Source organism: Leptonychotes weddellii, chromosome 5 (genome assembly GCF_054177405.1).
Source record: "Leptonychotes weddellii isolate Sample4059 chromosome 5, ASM5417740v2, whole genome shotgun sequence".
In the NCBI taxonomy this organism is placed as follows: Eukaryota; Metazoa; Chordata; class Mammalia; order Carnivora; family Phocidae; genus Leptonychotes; species Leptonychotes weddellii.
In genome coordinates, this window is record NC_138373.1 from 159,286,800 (window position 1) to 159,302,588 (window position 15,789).

General features: G+C 48.7%; 1 protein-coding gene across 3 annotated transcripts in view; it reads left to right on the forward strand.

Annotated features, from left to right (window-relative positions):
- The first annotated feature begins 226 nt into the window (after positions 1-226).
- The window catches only part of ZBED4 (zinc finger BED-type containing 4), a 35,462-nt gene continuing 19,899 nt past the window's right edge, over positions 227-15,789 (forward strand). The window contains exons 1-3 of one of the 3 annotated variants that reach the window (XM_081822685.1): positions 227-387; positions 1,094-1,292; positions 2,466-2,541. The gene's annotated coding sequence lies outside the window, so the exon portion shown is untranslated. The remainder of the gene's footprint in view (positions 388-1,093; positions 1,293-2,465; positions 2,542-15,789) is intronic. The other 2 variants (XM_081822684.1, XM_081822683.1) reach the window with 2 other exon arrangements.

The window sequence follows — 15,789 nt, forward strand, 5'->3', positions numbered from 1 at the left end:
GCACCAGCCCGGGGGCGGGGCCCACGCGCGGGGACTGCGCCTGCGCGGTCGGACCGGCCCGGGCGCGGGGCCGCGCCTGCGTAGCCGGCCCGACCCAGCCCAGGGACGGAGACCGCGCCTGCGCGTTCGGCCCGGGCTCGCCCCGTCAGCGGCGCCTGGGTCCCTGGTGCCGCCCGCCCGGCCGACCCCGCCCCCGGCCCCGCCCCGCGCCGCGCGGGGCCCTGGGAGGGGCGCAGCGTCCGGCGGCGTCGCGGGCGGCGGGCGGCGGCGGCGGGAGGGGCCGGCGGGGGCAGACAAAGCCGCGGCTAATGAATGGGAGCGCCCGCCCGCGCCGGCCGTCGTCCGCAGGCGGGCGGGAGCCGCGCCGCCCCGAGCCCCGCGCCCGCGGTGAGTGCACGGCGGGCGGCCGGGGCGGGCTTTGCCTCGGCCGCGAGCTCGCGCCCCGGGCCCGGCAGTCCTGGCGCGCCGTCGGGGGTCGGGGTCGGGGCCGGGGGAGCAGGGGGCCGGGGGGCGGGGCGAGGCGGGGTCGGGCCGCGGGGCCGGGAGGGTGGGGTGGGGTGGCCGGGGTCGCCGCGACATTGTGTGCGCCGGGCCGGGGGCGGCTTCGGGGGCGCGGGCGCGGCCTCCCGTGGCCTGGACCCCGCCCCGGCCGCCCGACTCGGCCGCGGGGCCCGAAGCGCCTGAGCCGGCCCGGACCCCAGGACCCCCGGCTCGCGCCCCCGTCCCCGGGCCCCCCGGCTGACAGCTGGCGCGCGGCGGGGCCGGGCAGGTCGCGCCCAAGAAGCGTTTTCCGGACGGCAGCATTCTGTTGACAAAACACCTCAAGTGGTGGAAAGTTGGTGCGGCCCGCCGCCCCTCGCCGCCGCGGGCAGGGGGGCCGGGCCGGGGGGCCGGGCCGGGGGGGGGTCGGCTGCTGGGGGGCCGGGCCGGGCTGCTGTGCTGGGGGGTCGGGGGCCGGGGGTCAGGTGCTGGGGGGCCCGGCTGGGGTGCTGGGGCTCCTCGAGTCTCCTCCAGGCACTTTGTCCGCCGCCGCTACTGCGAGGTGCTTAGAAATTGCTTTGGGGGCTGTTTCCTAGATGTATTTCGTCCTCAGTGGTATTTCCAGGAAGAGACAGCCAGCGGCGTCAGTTAAATGCCTCAGGAAGCACATGCTTGTGAGCTCGTTAGTTGTCGTCTCTGTGTCGGGGTGCCGCCGTTCAGATTCCATGGATAAGACGTGAACCAAGTTGCAAAGTGTAATTGCACATGCATTTCAATCGTAGTCGTTTTTCTAGACCCAAACTCGGTCATCTGTGTGTCTTCTTTCGCCCTTTTTCTGTGAGCCGCATCCCCCCGCCCCCTTGCTGGAGGGCGTCCTGGCCCCGCCGCGGCCCCTGTGCTTGCTCGGGTGTGGGGGTGACCCTCCGTGCACGTGCACCTCTCTGGAAGCAAGTTACTGCCGGGCTGGGCCATCGGGAGCAGCGTCTGCTGGCATTCTCTTTGTAAAGGAAAAAAGGGAAGTTATTTGTTTTGAAGTTAACGCTGACTAGATCAAGTGCATAGTTTTTACAAAATCCACTTCAGCGACGCCTGGGTGGCTCAGATGGTTAAGCCTCTGCCTTCAGCTCAGGTCATGGTCTCGGGGTCCTGGGATCGAGCCCCGCCAGCCGCACATCGGGCTCCCTGCTCAGCGGGGAGCGTGCTTCTCCCTCTGCCTCTGCCTCCCCCCTGCTTGTGCTCACACTTTCACTCTCAAATAAATAAATAAAATCTTCTAAAAAAATCCGCTTCAGACTTTAATGAGGCAGGTTTGTTAGCAAGGGCATCCTTTGTGACTTTTTATATAGAAATATTAATATTTGTTTTGTCTATATCATGGTGATAAAATTAGGAGACTTGAAAGGATTTAGTTGGAGTCTTTAAAAAAGTACTATGAATAAGCCAAATTTCAGTTGGTCACTAAACAAAGCTACCTTTTGAGATGAAAGCTCTCACGGGAGTTGGACTCTACTCTGAGAGCTTCCAGTGGGACGTTGGTGCAGGGACACACACCTCCCCAAACCCTTATGCAGGTCATCTCCCTGTCATGCTTTACGTTTTCTCAGTACAAGATCTAGCACAAGGTAAGACATGTTCTGTGAATCCAGAACGTCTCAAAGGACAGAGTTAATCCCCTGTGTTGGAAAAAAGCTGGGACTCTTAGTCTACCTGACAGGTGATTATCTGACAGCCGTCCCCTCCCGCACACACTGTTTGCTCTGGTTCTTTCTGATATTTTGGACTTGAGGACTCTGCTCTCTTCTTTAATGTCACTACGTGCAAACAAGGAGGCTTGTAAGTAAGTCACACTGTGGAAAGAATGTTCTAGCACCCTGGAGAAAGATTTAAAATACATTGTGAGGGCAATTGGTTGAATTCTGTGTCTGTGCCGTGAAGCTGCTGTGCGGTATCACTGAGTGGCCGGAATGTGTGCATCTGCATTTCAGGCCCTGTCCAGCACAGACTTTGGAGAGTGAGCGTGCGGGGAGGTGGAGCTCTTGCAGCAGGCGGACGGTGGTCATGGTCAGTGCACGCCTTGGCTTCCCTCTGCGTTTTCAGCTTTTCTTTGCCTGGCCTCAGCTCCTTCGGTTTGTGAATTCTGGTCTGATTTCCTTCTTCCGTGGGAGGATTGCCTTGTGAGGGGAGGGAAGCAGGTGAATGACGGCGGACATGGGGCTGACATGGCGCCAGAGCCTCAGATGGCTCTCCCTTACCAGCATTCTGTTTCCTTCTGAGCTTCTCTGCACAAAACACAGAGTTTCGAGTCTGCGACTGTCGTTCTTCTAATTACTGTTTGGTTTTTAAGGCACTATTTAAATCTCAGGGCTTGAGCACATAAGCTGTAGGAATCCGTTTTCTTATTTACATTCTGTGTTTTAGTGAGTTTAGCTACATAAAGAGTCACAGTGTGCCTCTGGCCCTGGCCGTCCCGTAGCCTCTGCAGTGTCGGGACTCCACAGATCTCCAGTCCACGCCCCTCCCAGGGGCTCACCCTCCTTATACCCCTGTCTTTCCTGCCCTTCTCCCTCACCCCACTTTCCAGCACCCAGATGTTTCTTCACTCTGAAATGGCTCAGATCACTTCCTTGTTAATTATTTGATAATGTGCTTTTGGTGGCTCAAATTCCGGAAGGCACTGCTAGGAGAAAAACAAAGCCTTTCCTTCTCGTGCTCCCTATTTCTGAGGCAGAGGGTCCTGGGAGACACAGAGGTGCTTGACTTTGTGAGGATTCTGGCCTCTTGCTCTCTACCTACCACGGTTCTGTCTGCAGCGGGCAGCGGTGGTTTTGGAAAAGAAGGCCTTGCCCTCAGAGAACCTAAGCAGTGATCCTGGGAATAGACTTAAACCAAAGAAAAAGGCCCAGCGAGTGCTCCCAGGAAAAGTACAGGCAGGTGTAGACAGAGGTGATGGGCAGTTTCTGCTTGAGAAGTATGTTCCAGGAAGACCTCTTTTTAGAGGGAGTCCGACCCTGAGGGGTCTGGGGCCACGGATGGAGGCCCCAAGGAAGAAGCATCAGTGCGGTGGAGAGGCTGATCCCTCTGCTTGAGCTCGAGTCCCGTGGGTACCTCTGGGTCTGCAGCAGCCTGTGCTCCTGATGGAGCTTCAGAAAAGAAACTTCACAGAGCCCCTCACCGCTGATGGCAGCCTGGGGCTGGGGTGGGGCGGGCTGTCCCCTGTTGGCCCACCGCGGTGCTCTCTAGGCAATGGCTGCTTGATCTGGACCGGGAGGACCTGGCCCCTTGGCTGTGTGGCCCTGCACCTGCTCTGTCCTGCTTCACCGCCCCCACAGATGTAAACCACGAGGGACCGAGTTTTCATCCAAGGCCACTGTTAACTGATCCTCACCATACATTCTGCTCACTTGATTGCCTCGCGAGGGAGCAGCGTCGGAAACAGTGAGCTCTTCCGGGAGAGCTCCAGTTACTCTCTCGCAGAGGCCATATTCCACATCCTGTAAGTAAAAGGACGCTTTAAAAACTCTTGGTAGCTTCCAGCCACAGCAGCAGTTTCACACCTATCCCTCGTGGGACTGCCCTGGTCCCTGTGGGAAAAGGTAAGCAGCAAGGGTGCTGGTGTTGGGTAAAGGGGACCCACAAAACGAGTGAGCAGAACCACCCAAATAGCCCTGGTCTGTGACCCAGAACATTTCAGGGACAGAACAGGGACCGGCTGACCTTAGCATGGTCTGTTTGCTTGCTTTGGAATGTGCTTTGTTTCCAAGGTAGCCTTATCACGATTTCTGACTACATCTTATGGAAAGGGCTCTGGTTCTGGGTTTCTGAAGTTTAACCCTTAGCAGCTGTCCCTGGCTCTCGGTTCTGTCCCCCATCTCTGCGCAACTGGAGCTGGATTACAGTTTCTCGTTGTGTGAGCACAGTGGCTGAGGCACTTGTTGCTCTAGCCACCCCAGGACGTGTTCGTCATGGTGACACGTGCTCAGAATATGCAAAAGGTACTCTCAGACCTAGGCCAGGTCTGAATTTATGACCTTGGTGGGAAGACTGTTGTCTCCCAGTGTGAACTAGGCAGGAGTGTCGCTGTGGCTCATCGATTCGTTGAGAGCGTGTGAACCCTGAGCTGGACACAACTGTGCTTCAGTGTTTGGAAGGTTCTATTATGACGTTTCCGACTTACAGAGAGCACTTGTGAGAATGTTGCTGTGACTGCTACCTTCTGCCCGTCTGGTGCTTGCCAAACTTTTCCGAAGGAAATTGCAGATATCCCAGCATGTCACCCCTAAATGTCCTTTTCTCCAAAGAAGAGGCAGAAAGGGACTCTTCTGTAGGACCTACACAGCATCACTGACCACGTCTAGGACAGGGCCCAGGCCAGTCCCTGCTCCCATCCCCCCACTTGCCCCCAGTGGTCTTTGGGAGCTGATGTCTCCAAACCAGAATTGAGTCTAGGTCATTATTGGCTGTTACGTCTCTTTAGTTTCTTTTCTTTGCAGAAAAATGCCTCCATGACACTGACTTTTTGAAGAGACTAGGCCAGGGGCACCTGGGTGGCTCAGTCATTAAGCGTCTGCCTTCGGCTCAGGTCACGATCCCGGGGTCCTGGGATCGAGCCCCACATCGGGCTCCCTGCTCCGCGGGAAACCTGCTTCTCCCTCTCCCACTCCCCCTGCTTGTGTTCCCTCTCTCGCTGTCTCTCTCTGTTGAATAAATCAATAAAATCTTTAAAAAAAAAAAAAAGAAGAGACTAGGCCAGTTGTCTTGTGAGTGCCCCGTGTTCTGGATCTGTTTTGCACTGTGCCGTTTATCTTGTTCCTCTGCTCCCCGTGCTCCCCGTGTGCTGTGTCCTGGTGGTAAGAGGCTCACTTGGAGGCAGGCGGCACATTTTCACCAAGGCGATGCTCTGTGCTTCCTGCCGCACCATTCTGGGGGGCTGTCCTGCTGGTACTGACACCAGCTTCCCTTGTTCTTTATGTGTGTTCCCTCATCTGGGCGTCCTGAGACGAGAGGGAAAATGCTGGACCCTCCCTCTTTGTCACTACTCATCGGGGGAGCAGTGCTCATGACATTTAACTTCACTGTGGTAAATGCTGCCGTTCTTCCTTTTTCTTTCTTGAATATCAGTGCAGAGTAATGGGTTTTTATTTATTCATTGTACTGGGGCCTATTAAAGGCTTGTGTTTGTGTTTGGATGTTCACACGGTTATAACTGAGCAGCTGGGCGCCCCGCTGTGCAGGCTCCTGGTCCTCCCGCGGCATCAGCATCGTTCTGAGAGCACTGCTCTGGCCCCTTGCCCTCCCTTCCCAACCTGCAGGCCCTGACCTGCCGGCCGAGGTTGCTCCCAAGTGCTGCGGTCCCTTTCCATGCAGAAAAGTGTTGGTGTGTGCACTGTGTTTGCCTATTATTGTGGCTGTAAGCACCTATCTCATGGACAGAACTAGGAAACGCTTGTTTAAAACATGGTAAGTTCAAATGATATTTTCAATACAAGTTTGAAATTATATGGTTTTACTTAATTTCTTTGATTTTTAAAATTTATCCTTTTCTTATCCTGAAAATCTTGATTCTTAATGTCATTGGCATAGTTATTTTATGCTCAAGTATACATAAAATAGGGTGTAAAATTACTATATTGTGTTGCTACTACTAATGGGACTCCTTAGCAGAGTTTAAGGTGTTTTGGTGTTTGTCTGTTTTTAAGATTTTATTTTTAAGTAATCTCCACACACACCCACCGTAGGCCTCGAACTCAAGACCCTAAAATCAGGAGTTGACCCTCCACTGTAGGCACCCCTACAGTGCTTTTGTTTTTAAGTTCCTTTGGTTCTTAGTACATATTATGTTGAGGATTAAGTGCTGTGTTTGGAAACAAGCCTCTTGATGAATATTCCTTTGTCTGTGGTTGTGTTCCCCATTTGATATACAGTTAGGTTTTTTTGTTTCAGATTTGGAATTTTTAAATTTTATCTTTATGTTCAAAATCGTTACATGGCTCAAAAGTCAAAATCATATGAAAGATATGATCAGAGATTTCACATCTCCACTCTTTATAGGCAGGCAGCCGTTTTTATTTCTGTTTTTCCTGCAAAAATCTTGGTTTCCTCTCTCGTCTGTCATAAAAGGTAGTAGCAAGAACTGTTTACACTGTGTGTGTCTCGCTTCTTTATTCACCACGTCTGTGACTGTAGCAGCCCTTCCTGATGGGTGTGGAGTGGTTTTCCAGCGCGGACTGGGGAGTGCTACGGTGACAACTGGGGCCCGTGTTGTTTTCTACTTGAGGAGTGCTGTCCTGGGGCTCCGGTCGTAGCGGTGGGATTGCTGGGTCCAGGGATGTGATTGTAGGAGGTGTTTCCATGTGCCTCGCGTGCCCCGCCACGCGTGTGGTCCCGTGAGTGCTTTCCACAGCCTCACGGACAGGGAGTTTCCCAGCTCTGGGTCTTTGCCAGTCTGACCCAGTGAGATCTAATTCTTGGAGTAGTGTTCCTTTAATATGCTTCAGTTTGGATGTGAAAAGTGGAAAAATATACTTTACTAAATCGGATATGGTTGGTAGCCAAAGTGTTTGAGATCATGAAATAGACGACTGTGTTAGTAAGTCACCGAGTGTGAGTAGCTGCCGGGCGGGAGCCGGGCCGCTCTGCCCCTGCCTTCCACATCCGAGTAGTTGGAAGGTGGTTTCTTTCACTCTTTCAATAAAAAATAACAGTAGATTCTCCAAGTCAGAACATTTCCATGCATTTTACTTTTTCTAGCCTATGGAAAGGAACCTCTGATTAGCTATCTTTTACTTTTTGGTATTTTTGTGTTTGAAATGAAAAGTAAAATAAGTTCAGGAGACTTTGGTTTTGGGTGTCTCTCCTCTCCCGTCTCTTGGCTCTCGTCATAATTTGGGATTGCTGTGCTTACTGTCAGAGTATGACGTTATTGCCTTCATCGCGGGAGTGCCCAGCATCCGGGTAGCCCTCAGGCTGCAGAAAGCTGGGGCTGCCTCCTGTCTTGGGGGACCCAGGCTGCAAGTTGTTAACGGAAGGATTCTGTGTTAACGCGTTGTCATTGATTACCCTATTTCTGTTTGCTGGAGAATAGAGTCAGAATCATGGTGTTGGTTCCAGATGCCATCCACATAAATCCCCTCCTGAGTTTTGGGGCAGGTGGCAAAAAACAAATTATTCTTTACACATATGTAAAATTATCAAAACTGCCACAGTAACATAATCCTTTTGTGGTTTGAAAACCAAAGATAACATGCTTCTTTTTTTCCTTTAATTTGTGCTGAAATAGTAGGAAAACATTATTTTCTTCAATAGTAAACTGCTGGATCAAATGACAGTATTTTTCCTAAATTAGCAACATAGTTGCTATTTATGATTATGAAATAATATGAGCAAATTAGTCAAGGAGTAAAGAAATACATAGAATAGAAAGTGAAAGTCTTTCATGATTATTGCAGTGAAGTTTTATATACCCTTCCAGACATGTACGTGTGTGGGTGCCCTTACATCCAGGGCAGTCCGGGCCGACCTCTCACCTGCCGTGAGGGCCGCCGCGGGGGGCATTCCCTCCTGCTCAGGTGGGACAGATGCATCGTGGGGGCACTCACATGGCAGCTGCTGAGGGATGTGTAGATGATTCCCAGCTTTTAACTCTTCTATTTTTTAAAAAAGATTTTATTTATTAACTTATTTATTTATTTTACAGAGAGAGAGAGTACGTACATGAGTGGGGTGAGAGGCAGAGGAGGAGGGACAAGCAGATGCACACCCAGCATGGAGCCTGACGCGGGGCTCAATCCCATGACCCTGAGCTTATGACCTGAGCCAAAGTCCAGAGTGGGCCACCTGACCCACTGAGCCACCCAGGCGCCCCTTACCTCTTCTTGTGAAGCGTAACATACATGCAGAGAAGTGCTCATCTCAGTGAATCATCACCAGTCAAGAGATGGAAAATTGCCCCTGTGCCCCCGGCCCCCCAACCCTGAAGTTAATAATTTTCGCGGCTCGTCCACTGTCCTTCAAATCCGGGAGCTCCCGCGGCCTGTGTTGTTTGGTGTCTGGCTCGTGCTCACCAGTGTAGTTGCTGGGTATGATGGCGGTCACTTCATCTTCGCTGCTGTGGGATCCCCACTGCCTGGGTCTGTCCCAGCGGGTGTCTGCCGTCGGTAGCCAGCTCCCGACCGTTAGGAGTCCTGCCATGAGCGTCTTTGGACTTGTCCTCTGCTCCGTGTCACAGGCATCTTGTTGGCGTGAGACCCTGTGAGTGGTCATTGGGTGAGACCAGCTTTACCAGATGCTGGCAGGCGTGTTCTGGTGTGGTGGTCGTACTTGTCTGTCGCAGGCCGTCAGCAACATCCGGCATTATCAGGTCAGAGAGAGTGTGTGCGTGTGTGTAGCCATTTTACAAGGCGTACATTGTTGTGGCTTTCATTTGTATTTCCTTGATTTTTAAGTTTCTTAATTTTAATGTGGCCTGATTGCCCATCTTCCCTCAATAGTTCTGTTTTGGTCTAAATCAGGGTTAAAAGGATATTTTTCTCTATTATATTCCTCATTGTTTTGCCTTTAGTGTGACCATCCGTGTAGTGTGATTTGGGGGATGGCAAGTGTTGTTTTTTCCACAGAGCGATCGAATTGTCCTGGCACCATTTATTGAAAAGATCCGTCTTCCTCGCTGCTCTGCAGCATCTCCAGCATAAGAAATCAGGTGTGTGCAGACATGGTGCGTGGGTCTGGTCCAGGGCTCCCCAACCTGTGTTGGTCTTTTGGCCCCTGGAACCAATACCACGATGCCCTCAATGTAGTTTCATAAGGTGGTTTTTGTTTGTTTGTTTGTTTAGAGATTTTGTTTATTTATTTGACAGAGCACAAGCAGGGGGAGCAGGAGAAGGAGAAGCAGACTCCCCACTGAGCAGGGAGCCCGACCGGGACTCGATGCCAGGACCCTGGGATCATGACCTGAGCCGAAAGCAGACACTTAACTGAGCTACCCAGGCGTCCCAGTTTTTTTGTTTATTTTTTAAAAAACCTTTTTAATTTTAAAGTCTAGCACAGACACAGAAACTGGATGAAGTAAATGTACAGCTTGAGGGGTTACTGTAAGGTGGACATTTTTGTGACCATCGCTTTGGTCAAGAAAGAAACTTCGGCCAGGCCCAGAATCCTCCCTTGTATCCTGTCCCTGTCCTATGTCCGTCCCTCCCTCCTCCTGACAGAAGTAACTTCTGATCTCACCATTATGGCAGCTCCTTTCTTTTCTTCATAGTTTGATGGCTGAATCGCATACCTCCAAATAGTAGTTAAGTTTCACCTATTTATTCAGAAGATGCCAGGGGCACCTGGGTGGCTCAGTCGTTAAGCGTCTGCCTTCGGCTCAGGTCATGATCCTGGGGTCCTGGGATTGAGCCCCGCATCGGGCTCCCTGCTCCGCGGGAAGCCTGCATCTCCCTCTCCAGCTCCCCCTGCTTGTGTTCCCTCTCTCGCTATGTCTCTCTCTCTCAAATAAATAAAATCTTAAAAAAAAAAAGAAAGAAGAAGATGCTGTAGCTCACCCCCCAGCTCCCATGGAAGTTTTTGTGGTTGGACTTGTGTTTCTCCCAGCCTAGATTTTGCTGATGGTGGTCCTCCAGTATAGTTTGATCTATCCTTGGTTTCCTGTAAATCAGTACTTAGATATAGAGGTTTGATCAGATTCAGGTCTGGTTTTTTTTCCTTTTTTAAAGATTTTATTTATTTATTTGACAGAGAGAAACACAGCGAGAAGGGAACACAAGCAGGGGGAGTGGGAGCGGGAGAAGCAGGCTTCCCACGGAGCAGGGAGCCCGATGTGGGGCTCGATCCCAGGACTCTGGGATCAGGACCTGAGCCAAAGGCAGACGCTTAACAACTGAGCCACCCAGGTGCTCCAGATTCAGGTTTTTGACCTCTGGCAAAACTCCTACATGAGGAAGCACCTAATGTGTGGTGTCTCTCTCTCTCTTTTAAAAGTAGGCTCCATGCCCAGTGCGGAGCCAATACGGGGCTTGAACTCACGATCCTGAGATCAAGACCTGAGCTGAGATCAAGAGTAGGACACTTAACTGACAGAGACACCCAGATGCCCCTGGTGTCTCTTTTTTTTTTTTTTAAAGATTTATTTATTTATTTGAGAGAGCGAGAATGAGAGAGAGCACATGAGAGGGGGGAGGGTCAGAGGGAGAAGCAGGCTCCTCGCTGAGCAGGGAGCCCGATGCGGGACTCGATCCTGGGACTCCAGGATCATGACCTGAGCCGAAGGCAGTCGCTTAACCAACTGAGCCACCCAGGCGCCCGTGGTATCTCTCTTTTTTGATGTTGGCCAAGCCAGCGATGTATAGACATACATGCATTAATTCGTAACAGGTTAAAAAATGATGATGTTCTGGCTGAGTTACTGCTTCTTTGTTTATGAGCTGGACTTGTAGTAAAAGGAACGTGTCATTATTATTTGGTTATCTAGTTCTATACTTCATATAGGTCACCCAAGATAAATGCTTGATTCTTCTCTTCATCACTTTTCAAAATAATGAATCAATTTTCTATCATCCTCCAAAGGTGACCTATTGAGGATTTTATTTTGGTATTATGAACTCAGATTTAAACATATTGGATGAATTTTAATGTCTTGTTCATGGTCCTTATTTATGTTGAGATTGTCTCATGTTTGGGTAACGGGAGCCTTTATAAGCTCCCAGACGCTTTTGACACAATTCTAGCTAGTTCTCATAGGTTCCTTGCTCTCTGGTGTGCCAAGATGCTCCAGGCTTGTCGTGTATTCTTCCTGCCCCAGACCTGGGATAAGCCATTCTGTCAAGAAGCCCTGGTCTTTGTTGATGGGAATTGATGTTTCAGATCCAGTCTGCATGTTAGGGACATTCGTTGCTGTTGGGTTTGTGGTTGTTTCTGGGTCTGTGCAGTGGACAGAGCTGGTCACAGACGGTAGCATGTTTATTTGACCTTTTATCTCGCATCCCCACCTCCCTTCTCCACCAGAAACCCCCGTTCTCCAGGATGGAGGAGAGGAGAATATTGGACCATCATTAAGTGCTCGTTTGCTGTACCCATCGCCACACGTGTCACAGCCTCAGACTGACCCACAGTAGCACTGTGCACGTATCGTTACTGTTTGCATGAGACCTGCTCTCCATCTCCTGTCCTCCATAGTCCTTGCAGAGCCTAGCGTATCTCTCCCAGAAACCCTTGTCAGTCTTAGCTCTGCAAGTAAATACACGCTAAGTGCTCACACCTGTCCCTCTGCCAGTGTCTCTAGACTTTTACTTGAGATCTCTTCTTTCCTAGGGTTCTCAGGAAGGACTCATGGAAAATATTACTCGAATTCTTGCATGTTGATAGTTTTTATGTGTCCTTTGTACTTGAAAGTCAGTTTGACTGTATGTAAAATCCTCAGCTCACGTTTTTTTCCTTTGAATACCTTAAATATTATTCTCTTGTCTTCCAGCATAAAGCGTTGCTATCAAACGCATGGTAATTTTACTTTCTTTCCTGTGTAAGTGACTTTGTTTTTTTGCCTGAATAGTATTCTTTTTTAGTGTTGTTAGGCGTGGATTTCTCATTCAGATGGCATGCCCTATTAATACGGAGCTCCACAAGTTTTATTTCAGGAAAGGGTTTTAAGTTTTTAGTATTTTGTTCCCTGGCTTTGTCCCCTCCATTTTTGCAGGGTGGGGAGGGGCTTTGATTATGTGTGTGTTGGATCTTCTTTACCATCCTTTCAGTTCGCTTCTCTGGGGTCTTTTTTATTCCTTCATTTCTTTTTCATTAAAAAAATATTCCTTTCCTCTTCTGTTTCTCTTAAGTAAAATCAGTTGTGGAGTTTATTTGTTCTTATGGTGCTTCTAACTTAGTCTTTATTCTTGGAATGGTACTTTACTTTTATTTCTCATATTTTCTTAGGACCGATAACCTCGTATCAGTATTCTAGCCTGACTTAGGTTGTCCTTTTGTATTATTTTAAAATATCTTGGGGCACCTGGGTGGCTCAGATGGTTAAGCGTCTGCCTTCAGCTCAGGTCGTGATCCTGGGGTCCCAGGATCAAGCCCCACATCAGGCTCCCAGCTCAGCAGGGAGTCTGCTTCTCCCTCAGCCTCTCTCCCCTGCTCATGCTCCTGCTCTCTGTCTCACAAATGAATAAATAAAATCTTAAAAAAAAGTCTGTAGCTTCTTTTGAAATAAGTTGCAGTTTTCAGATGGTTTAATTTGAGGTTATGGTTTTCTGGTCTTCTTTCATTATCTTTGGAGATGCTTTCTGCTCTTCATTATTTTTTCTCTCATCTTTTTGTGAGACTTGGCCTTAATTCTTTCTGTTGCTTATTGTATTCATTTTCTGGCTGCCTTAACAAATTATCACAAACTGAGTGGCTGAAAACAGCATAAATTTGAAGGTTAAATCTGAGATGGGTCACACTGGGCTGAAATCAAGGTCTTGTTGGCAGGCTGCATTTCTTTCTGGAGGATGCCCGCATCTCTCGGCCAGTGGGCCCCTTCCTGAGTCTTCAAAACCAGCAACACCACATTGCGTGGGCCTTTTTCTTTTTTTTAAGGTTTTATTTATATATATGGGAGAGAGAGTGCATGCGCATCAGTGGGGAGGGGGCAGAGGGAAAAGCAGACCCCCCCTCAAGTGTGGAGCCCAACGTGGGGCTTGATCCCAGGACCCTGAGATCATGACCTGAGCCGAAGTTAGACACTTAACCGACTGCCCCACCCAGGCACCCCAACCTGGCCCTTCTTCTGAAGGTGTCACTCGCTGTCTCTCTTCTGCCTCTTCCACCAGGAAGACCCTTGTGATCACACTGCATCCCCACAAATAAGCTAGGGTAATCTTCCTTAATTCCACATGATTAATAATTCCTCCTTGCCATATAACCCAGCATACTCACAGATTTGAGGGTTAGGACATGGACTTCTGAGGGGCCCATTATTCTGTCTGTTGCATTTTTTATATAATACTAATTTTTTTGTTTTTTAAGGTTTTTTTAATGTAAGGAGATATGACTTAGACAACATTTTCTGGCTTCATGGTGCTTCTTCCCTGTGGTCCTCTTGTGCTGTGGGAAACGCTGGGGCCTCCTTTGTGTATCTAGTGATCTGTAGTTCTTCTTGCTGTTTTTGTCTGGCTTTGGGATAGAGGTGATGTGGTCTCTTAGACTGAGCTGGAAAGTATCCCATCCTCTTCTGTTTTCAGAGTTTGTGACGTATCAGTAGTATTTCTTCTGTAAATGCTTGAAAAAATTCACAAGTGAAGCCGTTTGGGCCTATGACTTTCTTGCAGGAAGATTTTTAAATCACAGATTCAATTTTTGTACTTGTTATAGGTCCATTCTGATTCTTCTCGAGTCACTCTTGGTAACTTACTACTTTCTAGGAACTTTTCCATTGTACCTGAGTTGTTGAAGTTGTTGGTACCAAGTTGTTCATAGTATTTTCTTATATTCCACTTTGTGAGGAATCAGTGGTAACGTTCCCACATTTTCGCAAACTTTGTCTTGTAGTCTTGGTTAATCTAGTTAAGGATTTGTTGGTTTTCTCGGTCTTTTAAAAGAATCAACTTTTGGTTTTGTTGATATTCTGTATCCTTTTTCAGTTTTTCATTTCATTCATACCACTCTAATCTTTATTTTTGCCTCTTTCCCTGCCCTTTTTTGCAGTATTTTTTAAGGTGAATGCTTACATTATCTTTTTTTTTTTTTTACATGCATGGTATGATTTCAGGGTTTTTTTAAGTTTTTGTTTAAATTCTAGTTAATATACAGTGTGATGTTAGTTTCATGTATACAACATAGTGAGTCAGCACTCCTATATGCTTTTAGTTTTTTGGAATTTACTGAGATTTGTGGCCCTCTATATGCACGTGAAAAGAATGTATTCTACGGTTTTGGGGTGGAATGTTCTGAAGAAGTGCTTACATTATTGATTCGAGGTTCTTCTTTTCTAATACAGGTATTGAAAGCTATAAATTTCTCTTTGAGCACTTCAGCATCTTATAAATTTTGTTGTGATGTTACTTTCATTTGGATGAAAATACTTTTTTCTTAAGATTTTATTTATTTATTTGACAGAGAGAGAGCAAGAGAGCCCAGGCAGGGGAGGGGCGGAAGAAGAGGGAGAAGCAGGCTCCCCGTGAGCAGGGAGCCCAATGCGGGACTTGATCTCAGGACCCTGGGATCATGACCTGAGCGGAAGGCAGACGCTTAACCGACTGAGCCACCCAGGCGCCCCGCAGATGAAAATACTTTTTAATTTCCCTTGTAATTTCTTTCTGACACATGGATTATTTAGAAATGTACTTTTATTTCCAAATATTTATTGATTTCTCAAATTCCCTTCTGTTACTGTTTTATAATCTAACTGCATTGTGGGTGAAGGACATACTTGTATAGTCTCGGCCCTTTGGAACATAGTAATGCTTGTTTCCTGGCCTCGCATGTGGTGTTTTGTGTGCAGGTGAGGGGAGTGTGGGTGAGATGGGTGTCTGTGTAGCTGCTCAGCAGGGCGGTGGATGGTCTTCCGCAGCTCTGCCAGCTTCCCGTCTGACTGTCCTGCAGACCTCTCTACAGGTTTGCTGGTTCTTCTGCGTGAGTCTGAACTCCTCTAGTGAATGTTCCCCTTGTACTTCTACATTTCAATGTCGTGACTTCTGCTTGGTTCTCTTCTATAATTTTTCTGTCTGTATTGATATTTATTCGGTGAGACTTGTTATTCCTTATTTTATATGTTGTCTTTATACACTGTTTCCTTTAATTCAGTCAACACATTTCTAATGCTTGATTTAAAGTCTTTGTCTAGTAAGTCCAACATCTGGGCCCTCTCAGGGACAGTTTCTTTGGACTTTTTTTCCCCCCATGTATAGGCCATACTTTCCTGCTTTTTTTGTATGTTTTGTAATACATTGGTTTTGTTGAAAACTGGACATCAGATCCTTCTCCCTCTCATGTTTATTGTTATTGCTGGAGTCTCGTTTTGTTTTAGTCTGTTTCTCTCATGGCTTTCCTGAACGAATTCTAGAAAGCCTGTGTTCCTTGTAGTGTTTGGCCACTGAAGTCTACTAAGCTTGGGTAGCTTAGTGGTCAGTTAAGGATTGGTCAGAGATTTCCTTTAATGCCTTCCTTAAATGCCAGGTGTGTCTGCCATCTCTGCTAGGGGCTGTGTGTGCGCGTGCACCTCTGTCCTTGAGCACTTTGCCCTCGCCTTCACCCTCTGTCCTTGAGCACTTTGCCCTCGCCTTCACCCTCTGTCCTTGAGCACTTTGCCCTCGCCTTCACCCTCTGTCCTTGAGCACTTTG